A 15,060-nucleotide genomic window follows, 5' to 3' on the forward strand; every position below is an offset into this window, starting at 1 on the left:
ACCCTGGACGGGGTGTCTCTCATCCTGACTCTGACTCTGACTCTGACTCTGACTCAAGACAACTCTGAACCTCACCAGAGGGGCTGATGCCAGGGTGTTTGAATAGTTCATTAGCTCTGTCTGGGCTTTAATCCCTCTTAATTAGTTTTGCAAAATATCTTCACAAAGAAAGAAAAAAACAAACAAACTCGTCACAAATCAAACACAGGTCCTGGCCAAGTTTGTGGATGTGGAGACATAGGAGTGTGTCTTTGTGCTCGTGTGTGCCTGTGAGTGAGAATGTGTGTGTGAGGGTGAAGGTGTGTGCGTGGGTGTGCTTGTGGTTGCAGGTGTTGGCGACTGTGCACGTGTGAAAATGCCCGTGAGTGGAGGGGCGCCCGAGAGGGAGTGTTGTGTTGGGTCTGTGTCCACAGGTCCACTTCATCTCCAGGGAGTCCCTTCTAAAAGATTATTCCTCCCCCCTCACAAGTCATTACTCCTAATGGACCCAAATGGCAGGGAAACATCCTTTCAGCCCACATCTACCCTGCTTGTTTGCTTCCCCAGTGTCCCCAGCTCTGGGTTCCAGTGGTAAGAATGGCCTATTAAAGGCCTGCCCTGGCCAGCTGAGCACCCGGGGTGGGGGCGCAGTGTCCCCACTGCTGGGACCATCCTTTGGATCCAGTTTGAGGATTTGAAGAGGCTGCTGGGTGTCAGTTTACTTGCGTTATGCTCACCCCTGATGTCCCCAGCCTCTGTCCCTCTTTGTCCCACCTAATTCCTCTGTCCCCCAGGCTGCTCCTGACTGTGGGTGCTCAGGCCTCCTTCCTAGGGAGAGTCAGCCAGCAACAGGGCTGCCTGTGACAGGGATGGCAGAGAAGGATAGCTTTGGGGGGAAGGGGCTGGGGGTGCTCAGAGATGCTCAGGCCCAGAGCCCAGGGGCACTCCCACCCCCTCCCACCCAGTTCCTATTCCCCTAATGCATTCCCCACTGTGAGCAACCCAGTTTGGAATCAAGTAAATTTATGGCATAATCCCGTATGGAAATGCATGGAAATTCTGCCAATTACCATCAAGCCAAGAGAGAGGCTTCGTCCCTGGCGCCCTCCGCGTCTGCTGTCTGCTGGCTCCCAGCCTTCCAGAAACCATGGGGATCTAGAAGCCAGCCGGTGGAGCGGGCCATTCGTATAAAACTCTTTATTCCACTCACCTGGCCTTGAAGGTTTGCGGCAGGAATGTTTCCTTTGCATTAAACCTGAGCGAACCAGGGAAATGTCATTCGCTGAGTCTCAGCAAAGCCGACAGCTGATGCGATTTATCTCACTGAGATCAGTTCATCAAACTCCGGCAGAGCTGAGGCTGGAAAGACGGGAAGTCTGATACAATCGCTGCTGCTTAAAATGCAAAGGCTCATCAAGATTTTGGAAACACTGTAAGGGGAGTCTCAGTGCAGCCCGGAGGAACTTTTCGAGACCTGATAGGGAGCTGGGGAGCATGCTGGGCAGGGAGCTCTGCCCCAGGGAGGCGAGGGCCCAGGACACTACTGCAGGAGGAGGGACGAATGGCAGCCTCTGCTCTGGGTCTCGTTGGAGTGCGACTAGCAAAGGCCTAATGACGCCTACTGTGTACAGGCCCAAGACTGGCCTTTGGGGGGTTGGGCTGGAAGTGACATGAGACACAGACCCCTTCTTGAAAACCTCACCTTCTAATGGTGGAGGCAGACAGAGCCAGGCAATCTAATACCCATCTATGAGCAGGGTCTGTATCAGAGACTCAAGGTGCTGGTAAGAGAACAAGGTGGGAGAGCATCGCAGTGAAGCCCTTAGGTGGACCTGGGTTCACCACCAACTATTTACCAGCTGTGTGTCCTTGGGTATGTCACTTAACCTCTCTGAGCCTCACTTCGCTCACCTGCAGGATGGGTACAACAAATCCTCCTCAGGGAGTTCTGAGGATTGCAGAGATTTTGTATATAAAATGCTTAGTATTGAGCTTGGCATACAGTCAGTACTCAGTGGTGGAGCTGGTATCCCACTGGGAGGACCTGGGTAGGCTTCTAGGTGTAGGTGGGGACATGAGCCAGCCTTGAAGGATGGAAGGGCTTTAGTGGAAAAGTCAAGGGAATGCCCTGTATTTATGAAGAGAGATGTAGGAGCTGGTTGGTTGTCTGCTCATGGCTGTCCCCACTGCAGTTCCCCTAGAGGCAGAGGGGGAGGCCCTCCCCTCCCCTCCCACCCCATCAGAACCTCTGTCTAGCCCTCCCCTCACTCCATTTTGCTCCCCCTTCCCAATGAGTATTTATCATTCTTCTCGAGATGCGCTTAGCGGGGACCAATTTCCTGCCATCACTCAGGAGTGGTGGCATTTGTAGGGCAGTGTGGAAGCCTGGGAGGGGAAGGAGGGGACATGTGGTTTCTTCTCTCTGGGACTGAGTGCTCTTTCCTGTCCTCCCTGGCTGCCCTCTGTCCCTCAGGTCTGCCTGTTCTTCCCTCTAGAGGGGGCTCCACTGCCAGTAGGATGGAGGAAAAATGGGATTCTGGTTCCTGGAGGGGAAGGGAGGAGCCTGGGCTGGACTGGATGGGGGGGGGTTGAGCCAGGGGAGGAGGTGGCAGAACAGTGGAGGCCTCCGGTCAAAAGGGCACTGAGCTATGTGTGGGTAGGCCCTCCTGAAGCAGGTCATTAATATCCTGGATTCATTCAACTTTGTGACTCTGAGCAGGTTTGGGGGTCTCATGGCAAGCTCCGGTCTCAATGGGAAACTGGGGCAGCAGTTCAGTGGCCCAGGAGACTATGGCTCGGGCAGTACAGAGGTCCAGGCTCTCCCCAGGTTCAGGGCTATGGGCTCCCAGGGTCTTCTCAGCCTAGGCATGAGCATTCTTGATTTAGAGCTCTGGGCCGGCCTTAGGCCTGCAGCTGGCCCCTGCTGACAGCCTCCTCCAGGAAGCTTACCGGGATGCAACCAGGTCAGCAAGCCCTCCCTTTGGGCCTGGAGTCATTCCTGGGTCTGCATTACCTCCTCAAGTCCCTGCTTCCTTAGCTAGACACGGAGCTACAATTTAAGCTCTATTACATGCCAGGCCCTGCGCCAAGTGCTTGATGTATATTAACTCATTTAATTCTTTATCAACCAGGAGAGACAGACATGATTAAAATTACCCTAATTTTTTTTAAAAGAAAATGGGTTCTGAGAGGCTGGCTCATTGCTCAAGGTCTTTTATCAAATGCCGGAATCCTTCCCTGACCACCTGTTTTATTCTTTCCCTCCCCCACTCTCATCCCAGGTCTTTGTCTCATTACTTTACATTTCCTTGTTTACTGCCTGTCTGCCTGCACTAAAGTGTAACCTCCATGAGAGCAGAAGCCTTGTCTGTCCCCTTCCTCTCTGCGTCTCCAAGCCTGAAACAGTGCCTAGAACTGTCAAAGAATGAATGAATGAATGAATGAATGAATGCCCCATGGCTAATAATAGCAGAGCAAGGATTCCAACCAGGAGCCGCGCTCAGAAAACACTACCTGCTGGCAGCCACTGCACCAACGCCACCTGTCACTGTCAAAGGGAAAGTGGTGTATGGAGGGAGGGGCTGTCGCATGGAATGGATGCCTCTGGTTTGGGGTCCCAGCAGACCCATCTCAGCCTAATTGCAGCTCTGAAATGAACAGCATTAAGTCAAAGATGTTAAGATTCAGCCCCAGCCCCTCTTGTGGTTGGTGGATAGAGCTAGAAACCAGTTTTGCGCAGCTGGGGCAGAGGCAGGTGGCCAGGGAGGAGTGGTGACTTTCTTTGCGTTCATGGACTGGGCTCCTCACCTCTTCCAGGCCAGAAAAGCCAGGCGTGAACGGATCTGCCATCTAAACTGAGCATGGCTGGGGCTGGTGGTGCTCCCTGAGCTCAGGCATTTATTAGGATTTGGGGTGGGGGTGGGAATTCTATTTGTCTGGGGATGCCGGGGACAGGGAGAAGGGCTTTCGGGAGATGAGTGGCAGGATAGATAAGCCTGACGTGTGACTTTCTGACGCTTGGTTGGTTTGAAAATAAGTCTTGGCCCCAGATACAGGATTGACTGGAGGTGCCGGGGGGGGGGGGGGGGGGGGGGGGGGGAATCAGAGAGGGCTCTTTTCTTTCCGCGTCCTGACTTTGAAAAGGGCCCAAGAGTCGGGAGACTGGGTCCTAGTGCCTGTGGAGGGGGTCGCTGTGACACAGGTCAGCTTGTCCAGGCGGCTGGGGAAGGACAGGTTCCCAGGCCGGTATGTATTGGAATCAGCCCTAGGGAATCTACGTTTCCAGGCTGCCTTTGCTCCTGTTCTGGGTAGAAGCCTGAGTGCTTGGAGCTCACAAAGGGCCAGAAACAGGCTGGACATCTCCCACGTGTGTCTCCAGATATGCTCTCTGCCCTACCCTGTGCTGCCGAAGGCTGATCAGTGTGGACGCTTCAGCAGGCTTCTTTGGCTTTTGCCTAATTGGTTGGGTCAAGGGGAGGCATCGCAGGGAGGAAAATGGGGTTGTGGCTTCCACCCCCACTCCCTACCAGTCCCTCTGCTCCTTCCTGCCCTGTGACTGGGGTTGGTTATGCCTGGGAACCTGTTCTTCCCCAGCAGCCTGGAGGGGTTATGCCCCTCTATGAGGCCACAACTCCTGCAATGCAGCCTCTCCCTACAACTCCAGCCTCCAGGTTTCCTTCTGTGCCCTTGTAGGCCTAGGGGAGTAACAGCTCCCCATTCTTACAGGCTCAGGGTTCCCACACCACATCTTGTTGATTTCCCTGCATCCTGCCCACTCCACCGTACATAGCCTCTTTATTAATTTCTATTTAATTTTAATGTGACATCTCATTCCTGATACACCAGCCATGACCACAAAAAAGGTGCTCCCAGGCGTGCCTGGCAGTCCTGCGGGGCACAGGAATAATAGAAAGGACTTGTGGTCTGGGCTTCCAAAGGCTGCTTTCCTGTCTGGACAGCTTGGCCCAACCTCAGGCAGAGGGAGAGCCCCACTATTAGGGGTCGGAGGTCATGGGTGGGAGACCCTCCTCCACCTTTCCCTTCATTCTTCTTAGGATCTCAGGCTTCTCATCTGTAAAATGGGGGTATTAATTGTGGTGACTGCCAGGTGACAGGCACTGTGTTGAGGGCTGCATGTGCCTGATATCATTAGTTTTCCCAGAAGCCCATGAGATGGCTTCTCTTAGCATCCCTCTTCGACAGATGAGGAAACTGAGACTCAGAGAGGCCAAGTGCCTTGGTCAAGTTCACAGTGTGAATGTGGTAGTCCAGAATTCAGACCCAGGTCTTTTGGTGCCCTTAATCCCCGTGCCTTCTCTGCCCACCTTCTTGGGTCATTTGAGATGAAGTCAGGCCCAGTGGTGAGCTCGTCAGGAGGCCTTGGAATTGGCAAAGGGTAGTTCTTGTGATGGCTGCTGCTGAGCTTGGGGACAGGCCCAGGTGGTGGGCTGGCTTCTCCCCTTCCCTTTCCTGTCACTCCCAAGAGAACTAGGCAGAGTAGCTTTTGGAGAACATCACGGGCCCCTACCTCCCTTATTTCTCACCTAGGCATCGGTACTATTTTTCCTTGCTTTGTATTGTGAGAAATTGTGAGGCGTCTCTTTCTCCACCAGTGCCAGGCCACGTCTGGGCTTCCAGGCCTCGGGAGATGAGGACAGGGGTAGGAGGGTTTCTACTTATATCTGGTGCTTGGATAGTGTTCTCCTGGCTCCCTGGGACACTCACCGCTGGGCTTCTCAGCATCCTTTTTCCTGGGGGTTTTGCCCTGGTTCTCCAAGTCCCTGCACTGACCGTGAGTGGGGGCCCCCTTTCTGGCTGAAAGAAAGAAGACACTGAATATGACACAGGAGACATGGAGCCCACAGCAGCATCCCCCAGGGACTTCCCAATGCCACCCCCACCCACAACCCCGCTGGAAAAGGGAGAAAGGGTTTTTACACCCAAGGCACGGGGCCCCAATGTCCTTGGGTGTGAAACCACAGCTGTCCCAGCTTATTTCCCTTCCCCTCCCCACCCAGGTGGTTCTCAGCACTGTGGGTTGTGTTGTAGGTGGAAACGGTTGCACTACCTTATTGCTTGGGGGGTGGGCGGACTTTGGGGACAAGTTATAGGCCAATCACAACCCTCAGAAACCATTAGCCTAGATGCTTCTGGAAGGCAGAGACCATGTCTGCTCCATCCCTGTGTCCCATACCCGGCACAGGGTGGGCACATGCATTTTACTGCCACTGAGGCAAAGAGACTCAGCTGGTTCAGCAAATGGCTCCCCAAGCAATTCCTGTCCTCCCCCACCCCCACCTCCCATCCTGACTCAGGACATTGCTATTCCTAGAGCTCTGGGCAGCTGGTTCCTCTCTCCAGGATCAAGTACAGGAGTCCTCCCCTGCCCCCCACTCTCTCCTACTGTCCCCGACTTCCTTCCTCATATGAATCCTTTGGGGCCTTGCCTATCTTGGGACCTTTCCCCAGGACGGTTGGACACAGGTACCTCTGCCCCAGGCCTCTGTCTCTCTAAGGCCAGCCATGGCAGCCCCACTTTCATTACAGTTACTCTGGCCCCATCGTTGACAGACAGAGGGGTCACTTTCATTTTTAACATTTAATTAAATTTAACATTTGAATAGGTAATAAATTCTCATGGTTCAAGGACATCTACAGTGAAAAGCGCCCCTCCCGCCCCAGTCTCCCAGCTCCCCCCATGAGGGCAGTATTGCCAGTTTCTTTGGTGCCCTTCCAGAGGTAGCCTAGGCATGTGCAGGCAAATACATGGATACGCACAGGTATTTTTATAAAATGTACTTTCACCCTCTTGTTCACAAATGGCACCATATAATCCACAGGGTCCTGGATTTGTTTTGTCACTTTATATCTTGGAGATGACTCCCTAGCAAGACAGAAAGAGCCTCTTCATTCTTAAAAAAAATTTTTTTTTGAGATATAATTCAAATACCATAAAACTCACCCCTTAAAGAGTGAAATTAAGTGATTTTAAATATATAAGGTTATGCAACCATCACCACTATCTCATTCTGGAACATTCCCACTACCCCAAAAAGAAAGCTCATACCCATTAGCGGTCACTCCCCACTCCCTTCTCCCTCAGCCTCTCATAACCACTGATTTATTGTCTGTCTTAGTGGGATTTGCCTATCCTGCACATTTGTTATAAATGGAATCATGTGCTACGTGGCTCTTTGTGTCTGGATCCTTTCAGGCAGCGTAACGTCCTCAAGGTTCATCCGGGCTGCAGCGTGCGTCAACACTCCGGTCTCTTCTATTGCTGACTAGTATTCTGTTGTGTAGGGACGACATTTCCCCGTCCGTCGGTGATGGGTGTTGAGGTCTTTCCTCTTTTTGGCTGTGATGAACGGTGCTGCTACGAGCATCCGTGTCCAGGGTGCTGTGTGACACTCGTCTTCAATTCTCCTGGGTATGCACTTAGGAGTGGAATTGCTGGGTCACTTCATTCCCTCTCACAGCCTGCCAGGGAGGAGTTTCATCTGTGTGTCTGGGTAGCTGGGCCTGCCCCCACCCCGTCCTCCATGAGGGTAGTCTGCCCTTCTCTCTTCCCTGGGTCTTCGGGGGTCCTGGTGACTCTGCCGGTCCCTGGTCACTTCACCCTCTGCTGGAGCACTTGGCGTCCAGTGACCAGCAGTGGACAGGCAGCCTGCAGTCGTTTCTGCGCGTCGGCCAAGGACACCTCTTCCCGACACTCCATAAACACTACTTTATAAGCCGCAGGTACCTCTCCCCCCCCCGCCCCTCCCCCCCACCCCCTCAGGCCTGCCGGCACAGTTTAATTTCCAGCCCTGGTATTTCTCCCCAGCCCGTGACAACCTCAGGTGGAAGCAATTTCACCGTCTTGTAACTCACCGGGTCATTATAATTAGTATCTGGGCACCTGGGGCGAGGGCGGAAGGAAGGAAAAGAGAGTCGATCCAGCCAGGCGGAGAGTCTCCTATGGGGCTGGGGGCTGGGATGCCCCTTCCTCCGGCTTCGGCTTGTAACTCAGGCTTTCTCGGGGCTCTGCTTCCACCACACCCTGCGCCTCTGAGTGAGTGGGGTGGGAGGTGGGGAGGAGGCCGGGGCTGCTCTGCCTGGCCCTGGGTTTGCACAGAGGAAGGAGTCTTCCACCTGAGTGGGGGGCCTGAGAGCCACACCTGAGATCGGGTGGGGAGAGAGTCCTGGAGGGAGGAGGTACAGTACCTTCTACTTCCCCCTGTTTTAAGGACCTGGTATCCCATCCCGCCACCCCCTCCTGCCTGGTATCCCGGCACAACACTCCTCCCTCCTGGCCTCTGGGTCCCTGCAGCCTCAGAACTAGAGCCCCTCAGAGCTGGTGATGGGGGTAGTGGGCGGACCTGGGGTACAGCCCCAGGCACAGCCAGGAGTGGGTGTGACTCCAAGAGAAGCAGTAAAGTGGGGAAGGGGACAAATCTGGGAGCAAACTTTCTCATCGTGTTGAAGGCTTTGGCTGCAAGCAATAGAAAGCACTTAAGCAAGAAAGAAGGGTTATGGTGAGGGTGCTGGGCCATCGAGTTAACCAGAGGTAACAGGAAGAAAACTTGCAGCTTTGGGGAGTCAGGACCAAGGCAACCCAAGGATCCTGGAAGTCAGAAGTGGGTCTTCTCTCTGGGCAGCAGTTCATGCCACGAATGTGACTCAGTTTCACGACCACCAGTCTAGTCTCTCTGTTTCCCAGTTAAAAATGCCAAGTGCCTCATAGAGGCTCATTCATTTATTCATTCATTCATTGGTTAATTCATTCATTCAATATTTATGGAGCCCCCCCTTGTGTGGCAGGCAGAATTCCAGGCACTGAGGACACAGCCGTGATCAAATGAAACAAAAGTACTTCCCTTGTATGTCACACTGTGGTGGGGACAGTCTGAATGGCTCAGTTTGGTTAGGCGTCTACCTTGAGCCAATCAGCTGTGGTGAGGTGGGGCTTGTGAGCCAGGAGGCCACGCCACACGGGTTCTACTGCAACGATCACATGGACCTTTAAGACACACATCAGCTCTCGGTTGAGTTTGCAGAAAGCAGGCAGCGGGCTTATAAGAAAGCCCCGTGGAGCTCGTTCTCACACACAGGCAGCGAGCGCTTGCTCTGGCCAGCCTGGGCCTTCTCAGGGAGCTGTCTGTCCACGGCGCATTCCCGCGGCTCCCTATCCTCCACTTCCAAGTGCGAGGGGCAGAGGGCTGGGGAAGGGCCACCCGCACCTACAGCTTCTCTGTGCACTGGGACCTGACTCAGCCAGGGGCTGTGGGGGAGGGTCGCGCCTCTCCCCCTTCTCATCTGCCCCTGCTCTGGCAGGGAGCCTCCATGGACAGGGACCTGGCTTGCTCACTCTGGAATCGACCATGGCAGGAGGCAGCCCGGGGCTCAGGGCAGCCTTGGCGAGGCTGTGATATGCCTGCTTCCCACACACCATCTCTGAGCACTCCATAGCCCCTGGGGATCGAGTCTGTCCTGCTCCCTGCTGCTCCCCATTCCACACTCAGCTCAGAAAAAGGCTCACAAGCCCCCTCACTTCCCCTCCTCTTCCACTCCCTCAGGTTTCGGGCCTGAGCCCTGGGAGACCTGCCCCGGATGCCTGTGTGGACTCCCGGGAAATACCCAGATCAATCACTTCAGGGTTTCCCACTTTAGACCCAATTCGTAAGGTCCCGGACAACCACCCCTCCTGGGCGGGCGCCTTGGAAGGGGCCACTTATAATAATACCATTCTGCTCCTTGGCCGGGGGGCAGGCTGAGCCCTCAGTGAAGCAGGGCTGCCATTAGAACCCCGCAGAAACAAAGTAATAGGCTGCGCAGAAAGCCATTTGTAATGTTGCTATAATTCCCATGATTCATTAAACAGGAATGGAAAATGATAACATTTCCCCTGGAAAAAACTCCTCCTAGAGTTGCATGCTGAGTTCACTTGGCTCAACTATTTTATTGACTAAGCATCTTGTTGTGCTGATGTGAAGAGCCCGGGCGCCATTTAGTTTTACATCAGCTGACATGGAAGCAGGGAAGGAGGCCCTGGTGGGGCGGGCAGGGTCTGACCTTGGAAATGGAGCTGCTGTCCCCACTTGGGTGACTCAGTCCAGCATCTCCTGCAGGCCTGGGGCCCTCTGGGGCAGAGCGTCCATTCGACCAAGGCCCAGCCTGCATCCTGCCTTCCTGTGCCTGAGCCCTGGGGGGTGCATGCCTAGGGATGTTCCCCAGCCCTCTTGACATGTATGATTTGTGAGCCCCAGATGCTTGCCCACCTCCTCCCTTTTCTTTACATGGATGGTCCCCATTGCTTATGGCTCAATCCAGAATACCATTGGTGGCACTCAGGGCCCTTCCCAGGCTGGCCTCCAGCCATTCTCTACCGTGCGTTCCGGGCTTCAGCAAACCTCGGGGTTCGGTGGGGTCCTGGGGCCACACCATGTGTGTTCACGCCTCTTCTATGCTGTTCCCTCAGCCTGAAATGCCCTTGCCAGTCTCCATTCCCTGGGAAATCCTCACCTCCTCCTTCAACAGCTGTTCCTGCCCTCTTCCCCATCGCAGGCGATGGTGCCCGATGCTTGATTTCAGCCACAAACAGTGGAGTCATCCTTCTCTCCTCTCTCTTTCGTACCCTGTGTCCTGTGTCTGATCTGTCACCAAACCCTGTTGCCTGTAACTTCAAAATATAGCAAGAATCGGACCATGTCTCACCACCCACTTCCACAGGGAGCCTGCCTGGATTATTGCGGTAGCCTCGCCACAATCTCTTGCCTCTGTCCTTCCTCTCCCTGGACCCATTCTGTTATCCACAAGCCTGAGCATGTTGCTCCTTTGATGAAAAACCCTCATTCACTTCTGGTTTCACCCAGAGAGAAAGCTGCTGCTCTCCTCATGGCCTTGAAGATCTTATACAGTCTGCCCCCACCTTGACCTCCCTGATCTCGCCACCTACAGCTGTTCTCATGCTTTTTCTGCTTCAGTTGCACTGGCCTCTTTGCTGTTTCTTGACCATGCCATGCGCAATCCTGACTCAGGGCCTTTGCACTTGCTGTCTCTCTGTCCTCCCCCCACCCTGGACCAGTTCTCTGCAATGCCTCCTTGTCAGTGATGTCTTTCCTGGTCTTCTTCTTTAAAGTTGCAAACTTCCTCTTTCTCTGGCTCTTCCTGGTTCCTTCTTTCTATTTAATTTTTCTCCATAGTATGTATTAGCACAAACACATGGTATATTTTACTTTATTATTTTAGTTTTGTTTTAAATTTTAATTTTTTAGTTTGTTTCCCTCCCCCAGACTACAGACTCCTTGAAGGCATGGGTTGAAAGTGGTCCTTCCACCTCAGGAGCATGGAGGGTCTGAGAGGCAAAGTGGATTGTTCCCATTTTCCAGATGAGGAAACTGAGGTTCATCAAGGCTAAGAGACTTGCCAGAGGCCACACAGCTGGTTTGTTTGTGTTTTTTTATTTTCTAAAGGGATTTTCACCATTTGATAGAAGTGGGGTTTAGATTGGGTCTTTCTGACTCGAGTTCTGTTCCATTCCCTCCCCTGCTCCAGGACTGGAGCCCAGCCTCCAGGGCCCTTCCTGGTGAGGGGCCAAGTCTTGCTCAGTTGGAGAATGGGGAGGGGAGACATGGAAGCCTCCCTCACTGACATAGGTGGGAAGGTCTGGGGACACCAGGCTCAATCATAGACACTAAATGGGCACTCCAGGGGCCATCCTGACCCTCCCCCTGCTTCAGGAAGGACCACGTTTGCCAGGATGGGCAAGGGGCTGTTTAGAAGGTTGGCTCTCTTGTTTTTAGGGCAGACCCCAGGCTCAGGTTGTCATTGCTTCACTCCTATTTCACCTCATTAGCCAGAAAAGCAAGTTATTTATCAGCTGCCACTTAATATAGAACTGGGCCAATTGCAACCAAGTCCTTGCCTCCTGGCTTTCTAGCTCTACTGGAGCTGAAGACCCTCTGGACCTTACATCTGCTCCCAGGACAGGCTCAGGGCCCAGGCATCCACCAGCCCAGCCCCAATGCGAACCTCAGTCTCAGCTTCATCTCCAGCCCCAGCCTCAGCTCGTTCTCAGCTCCATCCTCATCGTGGCCAAGCCCCAGCCCCAGCCCCAGCCCCAGCCTCATCCCCTCTCTACTCTCTATGGCCTGAAGACACCAGGATCTCTGGCCACAGTATCCTAAAGGCCCTGGACTTAGGCTTTGCTTTATCTGGGTTCCCTTGAGTACTGACTTTGCCCCTTAGCCCTACCAGTACCTTAGCCATGCCTGCAAACAGGAGACCCCTGGATCATTCCTGGAAGGGCCTTCGGAGAACGCTGGGACTCCGTCCAGCTAGTTTTACCAGGGCTCTCAATTCACCACCTCTGGGAGGTGGTCTGGGCATTCTCCTGGTGCGAGGGCCAACCCTCCTCTGCAGAAGTCTGTCTTTCGATATCGCTCTGAGGACCAGGATAGCACATGTGCCTTAATGGGGTGTGTGTGTACATACTTGTAAACCTAAATATGTCCACGTACATATATATCTGTACAGATGTGTCCATGTGTGCCTCTGCACCTGCACTGCGCAGAGCACACCTGGGCTTTAGCCTGCCTCTCAGCCCTGGCCATAGAGTGTGTCCCAACGAGAGGACACTCAGGATGGGAGGGGACTCATTCTGTCGAATGTGAGGAAGGGGCAGAGGGAAGGTGCTCAGCGCCATGGGCAGCAAGCCTGGCGGTTGCCAGCTCTGGATACAAAGGGTGGTGCTCTCTCCCAGCTCAGGGTCAGGGATCAGGGATGGAGGTGTGTCCTCGGTGGAGACCACTGCTGCCTCCCATCCTAAGCTGTCCCCTGGTAACCAGAGGCCGTGAAATGAGGTGTTTCAGTTCCCTGAGCCAGAGATGGGCAAACCACAGGGAGGGTGATTTGCTTTTCAGATATAGCTGCTCCTGCTGGAGGTTTTACACCTGAGCAGCCACTTTTCCCATCCTCCCTGCAAAGCCGGATGGCTGACCCAGGGAGGCTTGAGCAGGGTTGGGGGTCACAGCCGCCTACCCATCCTTAACCCCCAGAAAAAACAGGACAGAAGCGCTCCCCACCCCCCAGTTCCTACAGACCTGCAAACCCAGTGGCCCCCCACAGCTGGCTATGCCCTACAGCCCCTGCCCCACAGCATCAGCCCCTCACCTCGACTCACTCAGGCTACGAGCATTTATTAAACATTTCCCTTGATTTAGGTATTTTCCTAGGTACTAAGGAACACAACATAAAAACCACGCCCTCCTGGGGCCGTCATTCTCGCCGACGGGGAGGTGAACCACCAACACTAATAAGTAAAACAGAGAGTATGTCAGACGTGACAAGGTTCATGAGAAAAATGGAGCCAAGATGCGGCATAGGGAGTGTTAAGGGTTGTGATTTTAATTAGCAGGGTCCAGGGAGAAGATGTGAGCCAAGACCTGAAGGAGGGGGAGGAGAGGGCCAGGTAGGCTCTGGCAGTCTCCTTGGTACAAGGTGAGGTGAGACCTCTCTGTCGGGGATTTGAGTCTGGGGAGGAGGGAGTTATGAAATCAAAGACCTGCAGATTCATCATCTCGCTGCCATTCACTGAGCCCTGTTACAGGCCAAGTTTTGTTCTAGATGCCTCTACAGTGTCATCTTGACAATCCCATGGTCACCATGGGAGGTTGGCACTAGGATTATCCCCACTGAGCAGATGAGGAAACTGAGGCTTGGGGAGGTCATGTGACTGTCCAAGGTGACAGACCACGACAGAGCCCTGATTGGAATCCAGACTGGTGAGACCCTAAGTTCCATGTACTTAAAACCTCAAAGTCTCTCAAAAATGAAAAAAGAAAAAAAAAAAAAGAGCTGTTGTTTGTTAAATTTAGCCCTACTTTGGGAAGATTTGAATTCAGTCCCCCAGGGTTTCCTCTGGAATACATGCCCAGAGCTTTCTGGGCAGTTGCTTCTTCTTGAATTTTCCCTGTCTCTGCATTTAGGGGTTCTTGTCTTCCATGGACCTAGGTACCCTTGGGCTGCTGGAGTCCCCGTGGGTCCACACCAAGCTCTGTCTACCTCTCTGCCTCCTCCAGAAGTCTTCCTTGACTGAATTTTTGACACCTGGTGGCTGCCTCCCTCTCTGCCCAGTCCTGACATTGAATAGATCCTTAATCCCATTTCCCCCATTGCCTCCTGTTATGGGCTGAATTGTGTCTCCCCCGACCCAATTCATATGCTGAAGACCCAACCCCTAGTACTGCAGAATGTGACTATATTTGGAAATAGGGGCTTTAGAGGTGGTTGAGGTAAAATGAGGTTATACACCTGGGTGGGCCACAATCTAATATGACTGGTGTCCTTATAGGAAGAGGAGATTAGGACACAGACACACACAGAGGCAAGACCATGTGAAAGCACAGGGGGACATGTTCATCCACAAGCCAGGCAGAGAGGCCACAGAAGAAACCAAATCTTCCAGCACCTTGACCTTGGACTTCTAGCCTCCAGAGCTGTGAGACAATAAGTCTCTGTTGTTTAAGCCACGTTTGTGGTACTTTGTTTCAGCAGCCCAAGCCACCAATACACCTCCTTTTCCATTCCAAATTCCTCTTCTGATGGGGGAGCAATGCCTCGTGGGCTTTCTCTCCCCTGCTAGGAGCACAGCAAGCCCCCAGCCCCTGGTGTCCTGTGGCCTGGGTCCCAGGGACTAGAGGTCAAGGTTCCTAGCTGGCAGCGGCAGGCGGGCAGTGCTGATCTTCCCACCCACGACAGCCTGTCGAAGCGACGTTCCCCCAGCTGACACCGACGTGCGGCCCTGTCATTCTGACGCTCACTGTCTTCCTCGCTTCCATTTCGCCGCAGCGAAGTCCCCCAAACCTGACGCTCAGACCGTGACTGTGGCCGCGCCGCTCCCTGGCCGTGTCCTGCACACCGACGTCTCTCCCCGGGGACGGTCGCGGCGCCCCGGCACCCTGACCCCTCCACACGCTCACCTTCCCGTGGGAGCGGCGGGGTTGGCCAGCTCTCCCAGCTCACCGGCTGATGAGTGTCCTGCACGTTTCTTTCTTTCTTTCTCTCCGTGTCACTAGCCTGGTCCTCCGGCCTGCCCTCTGC

The sequence above is a fragment of the Miniopterus schreibersii genome, assembly GCF_964146895.1.
Source record: "Miniopterus schreibersii genome assembly, chromosome: 8".
NCBI lineage: Eukaryota > Metazoa > Chordata > Mammalia > Chiroptera > Miniopteridae > Miniopterus > Miniopterus schreibersii.